Genomic DNA, 19,723 nt, shown 5'->3' on the forward strand with positions numbered 1-19,723 from the left:
TATCATAATCAAGTCAGGTTATGATGGTAAATCTTTAACCTTTTGTTAGTGTTGCAAAAGGCAAATGTATCCACTGAGCTAAGAACTAAGCAAATGTTCTAATGAAAGGCTCAGTGTTTGGAGAAAACAGTCCTGCATTCTAATACAGTGAGGAGTTTGTATTAAAAATTAAAGGAGAGGGAGATCTCTGCCCAATTTAAGGGGAAACTTCTTAACAATTAAAACTACCCAAAAAAGAGAATCATCTTCTTTCTGGAGCCAAGAGCAGTTCCCTCTTCATGGGAGGTCTTCCAGCACAGAGTAGATGATCGATCACTTAGCTTTTGGTAATGATAGAAAGGGAATTTTTTTTTCATATATGGATCTTATAATCATAGAAGCATAGATTGGAAGCTAGAAAGGTCCTTAGAAATCATCAAATCCAACCTCCTCATTTGAGAGAAGAGGAAAAAGAAAGATTAAGTCACACAACCAAAAAGTAAGGTAGGATATGAACCCAGATCTTTCTGACTGCAAACACTCTATGCACACTATACCACAACTGAGGTCACTTTCAACTCTGACAGTCAAAATGATTATTGTTGTTTGTCCTTCATTCTGAGGTGTCAAGATTCTAAGATGACTTTTTTTTTTTCATTAGCAGGAGGCCAAAGAGTTTTATTGTTGAAAAAGCTCTATGTTGACAAATAAGGATAAATTAGAAATGTAGCGGGGACAAGAGGATATTTTGAATTGAGGAAAGGAACACGTCTTAATTTTGTGACACCTCATCATACAAGATGAGAAATGTTCTCATTTCTTTAACAGACAAATGCTATCAACTTAAATTTCATAGGCCATACATGTGCCCCTGATTGGAGATAATCAAAAGTCACAAGTTATTTAAAAAAAAATAAACATTAACACTTGTTATGTAGATTCTCCCTGAATGAGTCAGGGCACTTCTGATGTAAAAATCAAAAAACACCACCAAAACAGTGCAATGAGAAAAACTGACAGGTCAGATCAAAATAGAGATGATCCCCACATTTCACAAAGATTACATTTACCTAACATATAAATATTTGTAAACTGTTCAGAATTATATAAAAGTGATTTATCATTATACATAATTATGATAAATATGATGACAAGGATTATTAATACCATTTGATAACCTATTTGCTTGACAATTTAGGCAGCAATCTACTAGCCATACAGAGCCAATAAAACAAATGCATCAAACATTTATTAAATGTCTAGTATATGAAAAGTACTCTTTTGGCCATAGGAAAAAAAGACAAAAAAGGAAAAAAAAGGAAAAAAAAGAAAGAAAAGAAACAATCCCTACCTTCAAAAAGCTTACTTTTTGCTAGACTTATTCATTCACACTACAAGCTTATATTCTATAAATTCATTATCTGAGCTCATGCAGATGAGAATTTAATATTATATTTTTCATTAATGTGATCTTAATTCTGAGTACAGCTTTCAGACAAGACGAAAATTTCTGAAGTGCTAGGAAAATTTGTATGAAAAACATAAAGCATTGGTTCAAATTTCCCTAGATATCTCTAAAAAACTAGAAATAGAACATTTAAATCATCCAGAAAAAAATGAATTTCTATAGACAAGCAAAATTATTTAGATGTTCAAATGATGTTTATACAACTATTTGTATGCTTTGAGGGAGGAATAGTGGCTAGAGGGACAATCCAAAGACATAACCCATTTTTCTTAATGGCAGGTAGATGTGTTATCTTACATTATTTACTTCTTCCCTCTATTCTTAGTTTTTCAGGTCATGAATTTTTTTCCCTTAGACTTTTTTCTTTTTGTTTGTTTTAGTCATGCCTAGTTGTGTATTGGAAATGGCCCAATTGAACAAAATTAGCAATGATCATTTATCTGTTTAGCCCCAGTTTTCTAGGTGGTGCAACATAGACTGTGGATTCCACAGCTTTGACATTCTTCTACTTTGCTATTTCCAATTAGTTTGCTGGTTGTAATTCTCTTTGAAAATTAAAGCTGTGCTTAACTTTAATTTTGTTAGAAACCATGGAATTAGGAGGGAGAAAAAAACCAGCTTCTATTAGGTCCACGCATAGTTTTTCTAAGGTTTACAAATCTTCTGAGAGTAACAAAATTGGCTAAGGAGTTGCTGTGAAGGTTATTGAGCTATAGCTTTCTCTATAGGTCCCTAGAGACAAACAGAGAAATGGATCTAGGCAAAGAGATATATGTGTACATACCTACACAAATCATTATTCTCTGTACTCAAAGAGTGCTCTGACGGTGTAATTTCCCTAGACTATCAATATGGTAATATGAGAAGCCTGCACAAAAAGACAGATACGCAATCTACCACAATGGCCACATGTATACATTGTCCTTTGGATAGTGATAACAAATACTGGAGTTATCTTCCAACTGGTGACCAGAACTTGCCTTAAGCTGTTCCCTAAGAAATAAGTTCAGCAAAGAAACTAGTCGCTCCCATGAACATGTCATTATATAACTTTAAGGAAATATAAGTCAAGGACTCAAGGGGATAGGATATGTAACAAGCAAGCATCTGGGGCCGAGTGTGGCCCTTTGAATTTGGATTCAACTGAATCCACATTTGAGGACCTAGAGGGCCGTGGGCTCCCCACCCCTGACTAGGGTAAGGGGAACAAGTATTAGAAAGAGAGAAGAATAGAATATTGCCTTGGAAGGGCATGTGCTAGTCAGGACCCTAAGAAACTAGAAGGAGGAATGAAAGAGGGGAATAGCTTAGGAAGGTAGGGAAGCAAGGCAACTTGGAAAAAATCTTCAGTCATGCCCTTCCAATCAGTCTTTTCTTCCCTTTCATAAATTGACCTCCTTTTACGTTAAAAGGAAGAACTTGGCATTTTCCAATGAAGTCACTTTAATGACTCCAATTATCCCATGAAAGCAAAGGCCCATCTTTTTAAAAGGAACATTCTGCTGGTATTTATTGCTGCATGGCAACAGTGGCTATAGAATGGAAAATGAATACTACAAAGAGTACAGTGGAGTGGGGCATGGTCACTAAGAGCAGGAGGAACTTTAAAAAACAGTAAAATGTCACCTAGAAAGTGCATTCCAGGAAGAAAAGATGGTAAGTAGAGAGCTAGAGTATTCCGTTGATATCCTCTTTGCCTCAGGAGAAAGAAAGACCTCCAGAAGATTGGGCAGACCAACTGTGGTAAACTTATGGGAGGATATTAATGATGGCTAGTCATAAATGGATTGTGATATGTGTCATTAACATCACAAATCTATTTTAGTTTTTGAATGTTTCTTCTTGAAGATTAGTATAACCGACTTGATGTCAAGTCAGATACTAGAATAGGCATTCAATAAATACTTATTTTAAATAGAAAATACATAAAAAAAGTGAGGCCTAACCATGGCATATCTTTTCTTCACAGAAAATAAGCTCAGAGAGGTCATAAGAAAGGTCAACACGATTCATTTCCAAGAATAAAAATGGCTAAAATGAATTTAGGAGAGCCTTAAATCTTTAAAAACCCAAACAATAACAATGGGTGCAAATAAGTAAATGGAAAATCTTTGGTTTTCTCAAAGCTGTGGAGATTGACAATGGAGCTTTTTTGGTAAATATAACTCTTTTTCTGATCCTGACCTTGCCATCATTTCCCTTTTTCAGAATAATTTCCTGTAAGGAATTTTAGCTGTCCAAAGGGTATAATAAGCCCCATTACTTTCAGTGCATATTATTCAAGTCTGTGTAATTGCAAGCTGGTCAAGCTATGAAGCTGATGTTTCGGAAGGCAGCTGGTTGGCATAGCAGCCTGGGAGTGCACAATGAGAAACAGGTTCAAGGGCAGACACTACTCCTTTGAATTGTTCAGATAGCATGGCACCCACCACTCACTTTGACATTCTCTCCCCTATTCAACATGAGTTAAAATTCTTAATCAAAATTTCCAGGAAAATTAGCTCCTTGTTACCATTAGATTTTTAACAATCTTTCTTTAAATTATAATTTTCTTTGAAGGGTCTGCTTTCCCTTTTCCCTTTTAATGCCATAATTAACACCTGGGGCATGAAGTCAAGGAACAGGATAAACCTTAGTTTTTGTTTCTTTACAGCAAGGGACAATTCCCTTAAAATAGCATCTTTGAGTAAATTTTATAAGTATCTGAAAGTGACTAGCAAAGTGGAGGTACATGATGAATAGTATAAGGTTTATTATTCAAGATATTTCCACAGAACTCTAGAATTCAGTCACCTTGAAAAGATACTTCATAAATAAAACACAAAATCATAAAATGTTAGCATAAATTGAATTTTTAAGTTTCTAGATTCATTTATTTGCTCAATAAATTAATATACTGAAACCCAACTATGAACACAGACGACTATCCTATATCACTGTAGGATATACAAAAGAAGAGAGCTATGTCTTGACCTTGAAAAAAGCCATTTAAGTAGTTCAGTAGATAGAGAACATGAATTCAAAGGAAGGCATGAATTCAAAACCAGCTTCATACACTTATCAGTTGTATGACTCTGGGCAAGCAACTTAACTTCTGTCTATTTAAGTTTCTTTAACTATAGAATGGGGATAGTAATAGTAACCACCTCCCAGAGCTGTTATGAGGACCCAATGAGGTAATCATAAAGTCTTTAGCACCATGGCACATAGAAGGTACTTAATAAATATTGGTTTCTTTTCCTCCTTCCTTGTGAAAATGGTACATTAGTTGGGTATATGATCCTAGCAGAAAATGAAGGAGATTTCTTTGGGATTTTTTGGAGGTTTATTTCCCCTGCTCTTCATGCTATAAAACCTTGTTGTGTACATTTACAAAATATGTTTTGTTGTTGTTTTTCGGTCATTTTAGTTTCATCCAACACTTAGTGACCCCATTTGGGGTTTTCTCAGCAAAGATACTGTAATGGTTTGCCATTTTGTTCTCCATCTCATTTTACAGATAAGAAAACTGAGGCAAACAGTGACTACTATAGTGATATAGTAATATAATGATATAAAAATTGTAGATTGTAAAAAAAATCAATGAAACCGAATACTAGGAAAAATACACACACATGCATATTCACATAAACACACATAGACACACACACACACAAGCAGAATGTTTCTCAGAGACTCTGTTACTACATTTCATTTGACTACACAAAATTTAGTCATGCCTGCTCTTGGAGAAAAAAGGCGTAGCACAAAATTTTGTATGCAAGGTCCCAGTTTACTTTTTACTTCACTCATGAGTATGTACAGTGATGCAGAGAAAGTACGACAAGGAACAGCTTATCTTTAATTGTAGGAATCATGCCAGCAGGCTCCATAATACAAAGCCTCCTCAGAACTTTAGGAAAATGAAAAATGTAAAACAGCAAATATCTAGAAGCTTAGATAATTTTTATGCAAATATTGAAATGAGCCACAAATCATACACTTTGCCAGAAGAAATGGTATGCTAGACAAAGGATAGGGAAATAATTAATTGACCGATATTATATGTGCTGATCTATTTCTGATGAAAAGGATTAAAAAAAAATTCCCAACTTACTTTGCATTACAAATGTTTCCAGAATCCTATGAGTATTTTAAATATTTCTTAAGGCAATTTATTAACTCCTCTTCAAGTGGCATTGTGAGTCCTCATCATACTTTGATAGAAACCCAGGGATTTCAATGGCTATGGCAGTGGGAAAAAAGCTCTGGCTATTTTTCCCCCCACATCATGGGTCTCTTTGTTAATCTAGTGGATCCTATGGAATCCCATAGAAGTGCATAAAACAAAATACAAAGGAGTGCAAAGGAAACCAATATATAGTAAGAAAGCTTCCTATTTACATTCAGAACCCCCACAAAAATGTAACCAAGGACCCATTGGGCTTTAAGTTAAGAATTTCTGCTCTAGCAGGTCTTAAAAAGTTGAATGGTATAGAATGGATTTGTCATAGGTTATGTCACTGTGTCTGCTATTTGATAGTGATTCTAGTTAAGTTCAGAAAATTTCCTCATCAGAAAGCTGGTTCACCAGATAATGACTTTCTTTTTTTGGTCTTAGGTTATTCTTAAAACAATCTATTAAGGCATGGAGAAGTTGTCCAATGGGAATCATTGAAGATAGTATCCACAATGACAAAATAAAAAATTATTTAAAATATCAATGTTTAAGGGCAGCTAGATGGTGCAGTAGATAGAGCACCAACCCTGGAGTCAGGAGGACCTCAGTTCAAATCCGGCCTCAGACACATAACACTTACGAGCCGTGTGACCTTGCGCAAGTGACTTAACTCCATTGTCTAGCCAAAAAAAAGGGGGGGGGGAGAAAAAAATACTGATGTTTAAACATGGCTAATTACTAAATATTCTTCAAAGATACTTGGTTTAAGGCAAATGTGTGGTGAATAAAGGGAGTGGGCTAGATCAAGGAGTAACAGAGGAACAGTGTAAGTACAGCACTGGCATTTACAAAAGGAAGACCTTCCAACAGGTTGGTTAGATTCTTTTTAGAAGCCCTATAGAAGGACACAGGTTCAATAATACAGGATCAGAAGATATAGATAGGTTATAATTTGCACCAGTGTAGGGAATACATCAATGAGATCAGAAATACACCAAAATATTCAGTAATTCATGCTGGAAACCAACCCATTAGATTATATGTTTTGTCTAACATATTAATGTAGAACAACTATTCTGATTCACAAAATGCTAAATCAACATTGAAATGGAAATTGTCACTGACTTAACAAAGATATACTAGATTATTTTCATTATGTATTCAGATTCTTTTTTTAATTGGGGCACTCTGGCATCTATCCAACTTGGTGTTTCCTCCTTGAGTAGCAAAGCACTGCCTAACAGAGGTAAATGACATTTCCAAATAAGTATTTAATTTTGGAAAAATTGAAATCATTCCATCAAATATACTAACGGCTCATAAATTTCCATCTGTTCAAGGTAAGACACAACTAAAGATTTCTTTTAGCACCCACATGCATAGAGCTACTAGAAAGATATTGATCTCAGAGGAAATCCAAATTGGGAAAATGAATTACACAGACCTAGTAAACAGCAAAGGCAAAGACTAAACCAGTGAAATCACAGGTCCAATTCAAAATAAAAACAAAACCAAAAGGAATAGTGCTTTAGAATTTTAAAAAAATGTTTTACACATATCATCTCCTTTAATTGTCAAAGAAGCTCTGGACACAGGAATGGTGGTAGTATAGTACAATGGACTTGCATGATATATAAATTTCAAAAACAGATTCAAAATGCTCTGTTTAAGGGTAGGGGGATGTGGTATCAAACCTGAGGAGTTATAATAATGTTTTGGACTTTATGAGTGACTAAAGGTATTTGAAAGATCAGGTAATTTTTTGACTGACATCAGCAAACAATCTTCCTTAGCACACTAAAAATTTTCTTTGCTTTAATCTGGCCTCGTATCTTTGACCAACAACTATTGGACTCTTGCTAGCAGGTATGCCTCTCCCAAGAGGTCCCATTCTTCTTGGTTGAGAGAATTCCCCAACACCCACAAGGATATCAACGAGGAGTTCGGCCAAATATTTTGTTAATAAAATCAAACTATATTAGCCTCTTGACAATTATTCTAGGTAATCTGAAATTAATCTGCAATATTCATGATAAACCTATGGTGGTTCTTTTGTCAAACAGTATAAAATGTGGCCTTAATCAAAGCACTTAACATAGTAAGATTCTGAGATTTCAGAGCCCATGTGTAGATATAGCACCCAACTCATTTCCAGCACAATAGTTATCCTCAAAATGCTTCCTGATTATGGATATTCAGTATTTTAGTTAATCTGCTACTCATATTTCTATGAGTTTCCCCCCGCCCCCAGCAGTCTAGTAGGACATATCAAGGCTATGTTAAGATGAAGTTCATCAAAATGAAATGCGAATTTGGCTACAATTGCATATGTGACCCTGAACTACGTGGAAGAAATGAGAGAATAGGCTGAAGGAAAGAAATAGCTGTATTGTATCCAATTTTCTGGCTTGGTCCAGTTAATTATATAAATGCATTTATTAAGCACCTCCTATGCAGAGGACACTGTACCACACGCTAGACAGCATATAAAATTTAGTTAAAAAGATGGTCTCTCAGCTCATGGAGATTATAGTTATAGTGGTTCCACTCCTGCGTATGATAGCACTGACACCTAACTTATTGACATTATATCTAATTCAAATGAAGAGAATACTTTTTTTCATAATGAACTACTTCAATGAATATAACCTGTAAAATAACTGACTAGTAAAATTCTAAATAAATCTGGTGAGATTTAAACATTTTAAAAGCTGAAAAATTAATATTTCTATCTGAAACATTAATATAAAAGTCTGAAAGAAAAATAGTATTCTTACAATATATCAACTTGGCATTCTCAGCACCTTCTTAAAATAAAAAAAAAATTTAAGTGAGTGATCATGTGGTATCAGTATTATTTTAAAAATCACACAACACTGTTTTAGAAACTTAGGGTCATAAAATCTACAAAAGGACATCAGAAGCCATCTTGTCCAGGCCATTTGTTTTACCCATGAGGAAAATGAGTCCCAGAAAGGTGAATTGAGTTGCCCAATACCATGGGCAGCATCAGAAGCAGGATATGAATTTTGTACTTCTGACTCAGTAGCCAGTACACTTAATAATGCACTCCTGTCCCAGATTCTGTACATAGTAACAGAACTACTTAGCAAATTATGTTATCCATCTATGTCAATGAATAGCTTTTCTCATTGTAATTTTTGGGGGTCATTACTGGGGACATTTGGAGAGAAGTACATTTTTATTATATACAATTAACCCTAGGCTTTTATGTGATGAAAATATCTAATATTAATGTATTTGTTTCATCAATGTTTAGTCAACTGTCATCCAGGTTTGTTTTTTGTAGATGGTATCTCAAATTATAAGTTCTTTAACAAAAAGTCATGCTTGTGCCTTATAGTTCTAAGAATGATGCCATATGTACATAATTCCTTAACATACGCTTCATAATGATTGAGGATTTTATGCATCAATTTAATCCTCTGATTTATTCTTCCTTTGAGTACATCAAACTTTTGATGTATACGTCCCACCAAAGTTGACAGTAATGGAGACAGGATGATATATGAGATGAAGATGCACAGAAGTAGATTTGGATCTGCAAGTGAAGAACCTGGAGTAACAGGCTTCTGGGGAAGACAAGGGAAAAACTGAGAGAAATGGTACATATTTTACTGAACAATAGGGACTTCTTTCTAATTAGATCTCTGAGCTGCCATGTGATTGGACTCATCATTCCAAATGAGAAATAAACTGTAGGAACAAATGAAGTCAGAATTTCTGCTTTCATACAATCAATCTAAGTAATCATTTTTAAATGCTGGGGGAGTGAAAGTCAAGAGTAAGACAGATAAGTATTTCTCTATAAAATGTTCTCTGTGGCATCAGTCACTTTCTAACAGTGTCAGTAATGATACTGATGTCAAAATACTATGGCTGAATCTACCCACACAAAGTAAAAAGGGGAAATAAGGACATTATCTGGATATTTCAGGTGAAAAGACACCTTGACATTGACTATCCATACATCACGATGGAGATGGAGTATATTTTGGTGATGAAAATGGGCTACTGACTACGTAGATTTTAAATTGCATTGTGTATAAGTAGGTTTGATTTACACCTCTTAAGAGTCTTTCAAAAAATCTATTGATTTTATTCAAAATTCAAAAGGAGGTGAAGAACATGGCATATATGGTAATTATTCTTTTCATTATTTGAAGGAATTGATTATATTTATCCTGCAGGCATAGGATCATGAGGTGACAGATTTAAGTTTTGGAAGAAAACTAACCAGCTACAGATCACCAAAGACCTAGTCCAAACCCACCTTGTTGCTTTGAAGGTAGTGAGTCCAATATGTTATTGGACATATTCAATATATAGCTTAAGAGCCACTGTGGATATTGTAAAACTGAACAGAGAATTTAATTAGGTCATCTGCTGGGCTTTTAGCTCTGAGATTCAATGATTCTACAATCCATTACTAGAAAAACCTGCCACAGAAGTAGAAGTAAACATTTTAAAATCCCACAGTATGTCAAACATGGAAGATACTTTAGGAATTATCTATTCCAATTATGTCATTTTTATCCATCAATCAAAGTAGAGAGTGATGTTCCTTCCCCAATATTACAAAGCTAATAAATGGCAGGGCTGGGGTTGGAACCCAGGACTTCTGCCTCCAAGACAAGCATCCATTCTATCATATGCAAGATGGCTTTACTGACAGGCTAACAATTTTTAGCCTAAACTCTAAATGTCCATTTTGAAAAAAATCAGTTCTGTTCAGTGAAGAAGCATTATCTCAACACAATTTCCTATATATGAACATCTCTTATGGTTCTGCACAGACTAAGCTGTTCTTTCATTAAATAGCAGGGTGCTGACAGCTCACTGTAGGGTACAAACTATTCTCCAGCAGAGTAGAATACATTGAGGTTTGCACATTGGGAAGTAATTGATACAAATCCAGGCTTTCCTGAGTGACGTTCAACCTGCTGCATCTACAACACCCCCATCCTAATGATTAAACTTGACATTTTCTATTACAAGGTATTTGACAGAAAAACACACAAAGCTAAAAGTGAGCTTGGCCTCATAATTAGTGTAAGAACCTCAGTCTATTCCTAGAGCTTTTTCTCACCCTTTCTTTTTCTCAACCCACATGCAATCTTTTCCTTATTAATGAGTCAGAGTTCACCTAAAAGAAAAAGAGTAGAATGAAGAAAACAACATTGGTAATCCCAAGTACCAAACGTAAGCTCAACATTCTATTAATAGGAGTGGCAAAAAATTATCTCCATTCCCTCAATCACTTCTGAGTTAGCCCCTTTTCCAGAGTCTAGTCAGTTGTGCCTAGAGTTGAGGCACACCAAATTAGGCTGTTCCTGGCTCTTCCAAACATGTGAATAATAAGGAAAAAACAACAATAACAATGATAAAAAGTATGCATGCCACTAGGCATAGTGTTAGAAAATCTTTGTGGTTATAAAAGGCAAACATCCACACAACACACACACACACACACACACACACACACACACACGCATACACGTTGGCTAGCTAGTTTAAATCACATGTGAGAAAGTATAAAGATTCATTATTTCATTCAAAATGGTTTATGTACATACTGTGGGAAAGGTAGTAGAAATATACAAGAGTACTTGAAATATGACCCTGCATCTACTGATCTTGTAGTCTGGAAGAGGGGATCCTATCCATACTTGAATATGAAAAATAATATAAGAAGTATATGATTCTTCAGTATTTGTAATTAGTAAGAGGATAATTGCTGAATTCAAGTCAATTCAGCAAACATTTGTTAAGTGCCTATTATATGCTAGACACCATGCTTGTTTTAGGGAATACAAATACAACATCATAAAATAGCTCTCCTACCTTATAGTCACAAATTTGAACACTGGAAACATAACCCACCATACTATCTATTAGCAATGCTCTAATTATTTGCTTATCCTTTTAAACCTTAGTCTTTATACGACAGCTATATTTACACATATACATGAACACACACAAACACATACACACATATATATATGTGTGTGTATATATATATATATACATATTCATATAAATAACAGGTTACATTTATCCTAGACCCTAGAGGCATATACCTAGTTAGTTTAGTGAACAGAAAACTGTATTGGAGAGTCAAGAAGACTTTACTTTAAACCCTAAGGTACTAACTATATTACCTTGAGTAAGTCATATAATCTTTTGACATCAGCATCCTCATCTCTAAAAGGAAATAATAATAGCAGATACCTCACAGGATTATTGTGAGGATTAAATTACATGATATACGTAAAATAGTTTGCAAATCTCCAGGTTCTATACAACGTTAGCTTTTATTACTATTTGAGAGGCAGTGTTACATAGTCAACAGAAAGCAAGTCTTAAATATAGGAATGCCTTCAGACAAAAACTAGGTGTGTGACTCAAGTCACTTAATCTCTCAGTGATCTAGGTAAGATTAGAAGTCAAAGAGGTGTTTGACCTGCACTGGTAAAGAGAGTTTCTTCAGCTGGGAGTTCCCTTTATCAATGAAATCACTGGTCCAGTTCCTATCCCCTAATGTTACTATTATTATTTTATAGCACTTTTGTTTACAAAATGTTTCTTACAACAATCCTCAGTACAGTAAAGCAAATAGGGTCCATATTATTTTTATTCCTGTTTTACAGATGAAGATGAGTGAGAGGAGTTAACTGATTTATTCAAGGTCGCCCAGCTAATAAGCAGAAGAACCCAAATTTTAACATAGGTCTTCCAAGTCCAAGTTTCACATTCTTTCCTCCCTACTACATAGCTAAAGACCAAAGTTCATTAATGTATTGTCTGAGAGAATATGTAAGTCTCTGGTATATAATTATAGAAATTACTTTTTTTCTCACTTCTATCCATGAACCTATTTCTTTCTTTACCATCACCTCCTTACTCACATACATAAACCTGCATGAAGGTATTGAGGGTGAATGTTTTCTAATCTCATGATTCTAGTTGCTGACTCATTATCCTTCACATTATACACTCTAAGTTTGAGCTATGCCTTTATTTACAATAATATCAGGGAGTAACCAATTAACAGCAAAGATCTGGAATCTCAGTGAGTGTACCTATGTTGAATATAACTGTATTAAAGTAACGAAAACTGGAAAAAAAAAGGAAATAGTAAATTCTAATTCATTTTTTCATGTATATATATATATATATATATGTATATATGTGTATGTAGGTATACACATTCATATGTGTATGTGCATAATCTCTTCTCTTCCTCTACACTCAACTTCTCAAATGGATCTGTGGTCTCATCAATATGACTATTCTATCCAACCAACGATGCAGATCAAAACCCATTCATGATTGTCTGGTCAATCAACTAATCAAACAATGCTCAATGATTTATTAAGTGCCTCTATGCCACGCCCTGCGCTAAAATGTCACAGATAAAAAGACCCAAAAATGAGATATCCCTTCTTTCAAAAAGCATATATTCCAATGCAACAGTGAAAGAGCACTGGCCATGAATCTGGAAGTTTCGGGGGTTACCTTCAGCTCTAAATTTATGGTCCCATAAACCTGGGTTTGTCACCTTTGATACTTACTACCTATGAGAGCTTGGGCAAGATACGACCTCCCTGGACCTTAATTTCCTCCAACTCTAGGTCTGTGAGTCTATGATTCTCGTTTATTTACTCTGATCACTTCACCAGAATGGAGTATAACCAGTATTTTAAGGGTCTTCCTTGCTTTCTCTTCACAGGATTAAAATACTCTTCACTGTGGGACCAACCTAGCATCTTTTTTTTAATCACTCATGTCTTTAATGACAGCCTTCACTCTGTTTCTACTATATGCTTTTCCATACTTTCTGAGTGATAGAAATTTTAGTTCTTGGGAAACTCTAAGATGACTTCTTGATAACTTCAATTTGAAGACTCCTTACTGACTTTGGTATGTTGTTTCAGGAATTCATCAAAGTTCTGTGAATTTCAAGTGATTCATGAAGTTGGCAGTGTCTCTTTACAGTTGATTTATAGAGTTTATAATCCAGTGTCAGGAAAGGATGCTGCTGCATTAGAGGAAGATGAATACCAGGCTCTAGTAGGTATCAAGGGTTTCAGGACTTTTTTTTTTCTTTTTGGTGAGGCAATTGGGGTTAAGTGACTTGCCCTGGGCAGGACTTTTAAAGCAATGAAGATTCCACTAGTGCCTCTCATCAGCCCTTGGGACTACGGTAAGTTGCAGATAGAATTGTGCCACTACATTTTTGTTGTTGTTGTTGTTTTCTGAGAACCCTATAGATTTAACAGCAGTGAAGAGGACAGGTTTGGGGGGCAGGCTTAGGAGCAAAAATAGCAGAATGATGAATTTGCAGGGACTGGTAAATGAAGACAGTCACAAATGCCTCATCATTGTCCCTGTTCTTTTCTGCCTTCTGGTGTATATTCCACTTCAGATTTGAAATCTATGGCCTAGGGAAGTATTCAGGTTTGAGCTCTTGTGCCTCAGTAATCCCATGTACAATGGAGCATCACTGTATCACCATCTTGACTAGATCAAAGACACCTTAATCATGAGATCATCCTCATGACTGTCTAAAGATATCACATACTGAATCAGCATCACCACCTCCTCCTCCTCCTGCATCAACTTATGTTCTTTTCATGATTTCTCATCTGAATAATTGCTTCTGATGTTAAGGAGTGAAATTTCTGTCTGTCATAGTATGATTTGACAGGCAATAACCTTTACTTTGAGAGGGATGTGGTGAGGTTGATAAGGTGAGTCTGAGAGGGTGACCTGGGTTTACGTTCTGCTTCTGACATATAAGGACTATATGACCATAGGCAAATCAATGCAAAATCAGCACACTAAGCAATTCTTTAAAACTGAGTTACTGAACAGGTAAAAATCTACATTCATAGGGGCAATTTCCTTTCTGGAAGTCACTTGCTCTCATAAAAATCACAGCTGAAATAACAAACACACCAAGCCAAAAAAAAAAAAAAAGATTGCCCTAAAAGGAAAATGTTACACTAATAATTAAATGAACAATATTCTGTTTACCATTTTCTGTTTTCCAGAACATTATTTCTTCTAGAAGGTTATCATCGTACAATGAAATGATTAAACCAGATTTATTTTCTTGATTGCTATTAGAGAGGCTTTGAAAATGTATTATCTAGTCTCCTTCAGTCAGGTTTATACAGCACAGAATGGAAGAATGCTCTGGCTAAAGCTAGCAACCATGTCATACTTGGACATGTACCAAGAAGTGACTAGATTTCTGTTCCTGGAAGAATCACATGGGTAGTTTGGGGCCTTAACAGAAGTATTCTAGTCATTCATATATGAATATTACTTTAAGGTTTGCAAAGTATTTACCTCATAATAATAACTGTGAGGTGGACAATGTCAGTGTTAATACCCCCATTTTATAGTGAAGAAATTGAAAACCCAGGGAGATGAATAACTTGGTTAAGTTCACACATGTATTAAAATTGAAGTGCTGAGCGTTAATCCCAGTTTCTCTGACATGAAATCCAAAGCTCTTTCCAATATGGCATGCTTCCCTTCCATATTTATGACTCTCAGATAATTAATTTCTCAGTATAGATCTTATATATTAACTGCAAAGTTTGCATTAAAGGCTTTCTGGAAGCTTCTCATCATTGAACATAAGGGGGGGGCCTACCTCCACAACTTTAACCATTGTTTCCTAAACAAAGTTGGTCACATAAGATTTGGGGGTTTGTGATATATTGAAGTTGGAGAAGGAAATGGTAAACCACATCAGTATCTTTGCCAAGAAATGCCCAAATGGGGTCATCAAGAGGCAGACACTACTGAAATAACTGAATGACAAATATACTGACAGAAGCAACAAACACTTGTTTTGCAGGGATGGAATAACCTTGAGATAAAGAAGAGTATGAGAAATTTTGGAACAAAATAGAAGAACTCCTGAATAGTTTCATACCAGAGATTGATAGAAGTAATAGCTGTTTTAAACTTTACATAATTTCTTATTCAATATGTTAGATAGGGAAATATCGCAACATTGAAATGAACTCAAAGAACCTCAAAGTAGAAAAGAACTCTGAATGACACTTTGGGAAATGATGCCCCAAAACATTCCTTTTATCAACTTCATGATGACGCTAGAAAATGTAACTTAAACCAAGAGAGTAGCTAAGCAAAAAAGGGTATTTTTTCTATTGATTTTGTTTTGAGTTCATGAATTAAAAAAAATGAAATATAAATCACATCAAATATAAATTAAATTAAAATCAAGGTGCTTTCCATCAGTTACCTGTTGGACAGATTTTATTACCAACAATATAATCAAATTTTGTACTTGAGACACAGAACAGAAATATATATATATATATATATATATATATATATATATGGATAGATAGATAGATAGATAGATAGATAGATAGATAGATAGATAGATAGATAAAGTCAATTACCCTGTAGATTAGTGCTTCTTACACTGTGGGTCATGACCCCATAAATTCTGATAGGGGTCTCCAGTGGAAAAAAGTTTAAGAAGCTCTGATTTTGATAACTGAGTCAGGAAAATTTTGAACCTTTTCCTCCTTTTTAAATTTTTTCTATTTAAAAATATATGCATTCTAAAATAGAATGGGCCTCTGGGAGAAGAAGAAATTTAGGCTATGTCAAAACGTATCAATAAAAAGCTATTGTGGTAAAGTATCTATCTCACAGTCAGAACAAATACAACTTAAACAGCGCTCATGGCTGGGACATGCCAATATAATAAAAGATGGCACTGTTACCAAAGTGAATTTACAATTTCAGTACAATCCCAAATAAATTATCAAGGGCACAGCATACTTTAGAGAATTCAATGAAATAACAGTACTCATTTGGAGGAACAAATGAACTAGACTAAAAGGTTTCATTGAAGAGACAGAAAATAAGGAGATATGATGTGCAAAGGATTGTGCCATCTACAGGTTCTCTGAGGTAGATTCCATCTTGTGATGGTGGGATCTAGGGTATGATCATATTAGGGCACAATCAGAGAGAAATACAAAAGAAGATCAAGTCAGTATCATCATAGAATGGTAAGAGATTTGATTTTATTCACATTCTTAGATTCTATTCATTTTACTCTTCTAAACTTCAACAATGGAACTAGATAACCGAGTTATAAATCTGTCTTTGACACTAATTTTGTAAGCACAGACAAATCACTTAACCTCTTTCTTTGATGCTCATTTTCCTGTCACATAAAATAAAAAATACATGGGCAATACCTATTCCAATATTGTTATGAAGGCAGCATATTGTAAATGCTGGAACTATTAGGATTATTCCAGAATGGCAGATATTTCATATCAAAAAGTTATATCTTCTCTTAAGTGCTTCATCACAGCAAATGGTCTGTCCTTTCTCTCCTTTTCTGTGTGTGTGTGTGTGTGTGTGTGTGTGTATAGACACACACACCTTGATTTAAGGAAAACTCACTGATAATTGCAGCTCCTTAAAAAATTAGAAAGGAACTACTTTGGGAGCCTGTTGGTTTCCTCTCAGTACAAATCTGCAAGCAATGGCTCAGGGGAACAATGTTCATGGAGGATTCAAGGTGATTCTTGCTAAGATATAAGTTGTACTGTGAGGTTCATTTCAACTACATGATTCTGAGATGAAAACAGTTAATTGGCTCTGCTACCATGGCCAGACTGAGAAATTGCACTGCCCATCCCACTCCTTATTCCAAACTGCCAAAAGAAACTCGGAGAAAGAGCTGACAGATCAAGAGGATGAAGCAGAAAAGGCGGGAATATTCTCTGTGGCGAGTGAAGAAGCCTTGAAAAATAGAGCTGTGAAAAAAGCATATGAATGCAGAATCTGAATATGAGAGTGGAGGGTTTTTAAAGATTTTTAGGGTTTGGTTGTACCTCCTTGGAAGAAGAAAGTTTGCTGGATTTGATAGTGGTACTCAAAACCTTTAGAAAGCCTATTGAATAGAAGAAGCATATCTAATGCAGCCACCTTTACTTCTGCAAAGGCAACTGCTGAAACAAAGGTAACATTTGTCTCTGTCACAACAAATGGCCCTATGTCTTCCCTGCCGGACAAAAAAGGTTGGCAATCCCAAGACCAATGATGACAGCCCGCAAAAAAGCATGCACTGCCAGTGTTTGTCACAGACAGCTGCCTTAAACTGTTCTGTTCATGACTGGATAATAAAGCAAGTGGATACCAAAATACTTGCAAGTAACTCAACAGGATAGGAGTAGACGTGATAGTGGTTCTGAAACTGGAACTAACGGAAAACATATCGGAATCAAGATTATTGCTACATTTGGTTAATCAAAACTACATCATGTCACTTTTTACCTTTCCTCTCACTTCAGGTGGACCCAGTGCCCCTATGCAGATTTTCGTGAAGACTTTGACCGGGAAGACCATCACTCTTGAGGTCGAACCATCTGACACTACTGAAAATGTCAAGGCCAAGGTACAAGATAAGGATGGTACTCCCCCTGATCAACAAAGATTGATTTTTGCAGGCAAGCAACTGGAAGATGGTCGAACTTTGTCTGACTACAACATTCAGAAGGAGTCTACACTTCATCTTGTTCTGAGGCTTCGTGGTAGTGCCAAGAAGAGAAAGAAAAAGTCTTACACCACTCCCAAAAAGAACAAGCATAAGAGAAATAAGGTTAAACTTGCAGTTCTGAAGTACTATAAGGTTGATAAGAATGGCAAGATTAGCCTCCTTCCACGAGAGTGCCCTTCTGATGAATGTGGTGTTGGGGTCTTTATGGCTAGCCATTTTGACAGACATTATTGTGGCAAGTGTTGTCTAACCTACTGCTTCAACAAGCCAGAAGACAAGTAAATGTATATGTGTTAATAAAAAATAATCAACTATTTAAAAAAAAAAACTACATCAAGTCAACCTTTGTGCTTCATCTCCTCAAAAGGAAGATACTGCAGAGGAGAAAGTGAATGCTCCAACCAATAAGAAGATGGAACATCAAGCTTCTCCCATGTTACTGGCAAGAAAGATACGAGCTCTCTTTTGTATCACTCCCTTTAGATTGCAGGCTGAGAACAGGAACATTTTTTGGCCTTTCCATCCGCCAAGGCTTGGCACAGTGCTGGGCACATAAGAGACATTTAATAAATGCTTGTTGACTTGACTTGCTTATTGACTTGTCTCTAAGATAGCAACAGATTTCCCCTCCCTCCCAAATATGTAAACTGGAGTAAAACTGTTTCTTCATTTCCCCCTAAAATACTGGATGGCAAATATAAGGGTCCACTGCTGAATGTGAAGGTAGAGATGAAAGGGAGAATGATGACACATTCAGATGATGACCCAATGCAAAGCAGTTGTTAGTGAATAAAAAGATTATTGATTGTATTCAAAAAAGTACAAAAAGTTTTAAAAAGAGAATTTAAAGAGAAGGACATGGGCATATAACACTTGAAACCTTTAGGAAATCAGAAATCAGAGCTTCTCGTTTGAACAGAAAATAATTCACACCACATAGTACTGAATGTCCAGGCTTGTGGAACAAACTCTAATCAGTTCACGAAAGCCAATTGTTACATTTTCAGCATGAGCATTTGCACCCCAGAAACTGAAAAATGCTGCCCTGTAGAGCTTGATCTATTACTTTGTTCGTTGTCTCTAGGCTCAATAAAGTGATGAAAAAATGTCAATAATGCAGCTTAAACTCCAAAGTGTCATGTGTGCATTCTTTCTTCAGATATCCAGTTATCAAACATTTACCAACATGTTTGAATGTTTTGGTTCTATCTAATATGTGATGCACTGGAAAGAGGAGGGGGAGTGAATGGTGGGAAAAGGCAATGAGAAATCATCATTCTTATTATGTAGATTCCAAACCCACCAATCCAGAAGTATGACATCATCCCAACAAAGCTTCTAATTTAGAGTTAAGACAAGTGAGGATGCAGACAAATTGCTCAGAATTTTCTGGGTTTAAAATGGTTGTCTGAAACTGTTGAACTGTTACTGTCATCTGAAAAAAATGCTTTGAAGATTCACTTGCCAAATTGCTGCTTTTCCTCCCCTTAAAACTTTTTCATTTTATTCTTAACTTTCTACTTTG

General features: G+C 35.5%; 1 protein-coding gene and 1 pseudogene across 4 annotated transcripts in view; one reads left to right on the forward strand and one right to left on the reverse strand.

Moving 5' to 3' along the window:
- Nucleotides 1–19,723, reverse strand: part of PCDH9 (protocadherin 9) — a 1,054,702-nt gene that overhangs the window by 717,956 nt on the left and 317,023 nt on the right. The window lies entirely within an intron of this gene.
- On the forward strand, nt 18,010–18,509 carry LOC110212431 (ubiquitin-ribosomal protein eS31 fusion protein pseudogene; annotated as a pseudogene).

This window comes from Phascolarctos cinereus, unplaced genomic scaffold (genome assembly GCF_003287225.1).
Source record: "Phascolarctos cinereus isolate Bilbo 61053 unplaced genomic scaffold, phaCin_HiC Scaffold_7;HRSCAF=346, whole genome shotgun sequence".
Lineage (NCBI taxonomy): Eukaryota > Metazoa > Chordata > Mammalia > Diprotodontia > Phascolarctidae > Phascolarctos > Phascolarctos cinereus.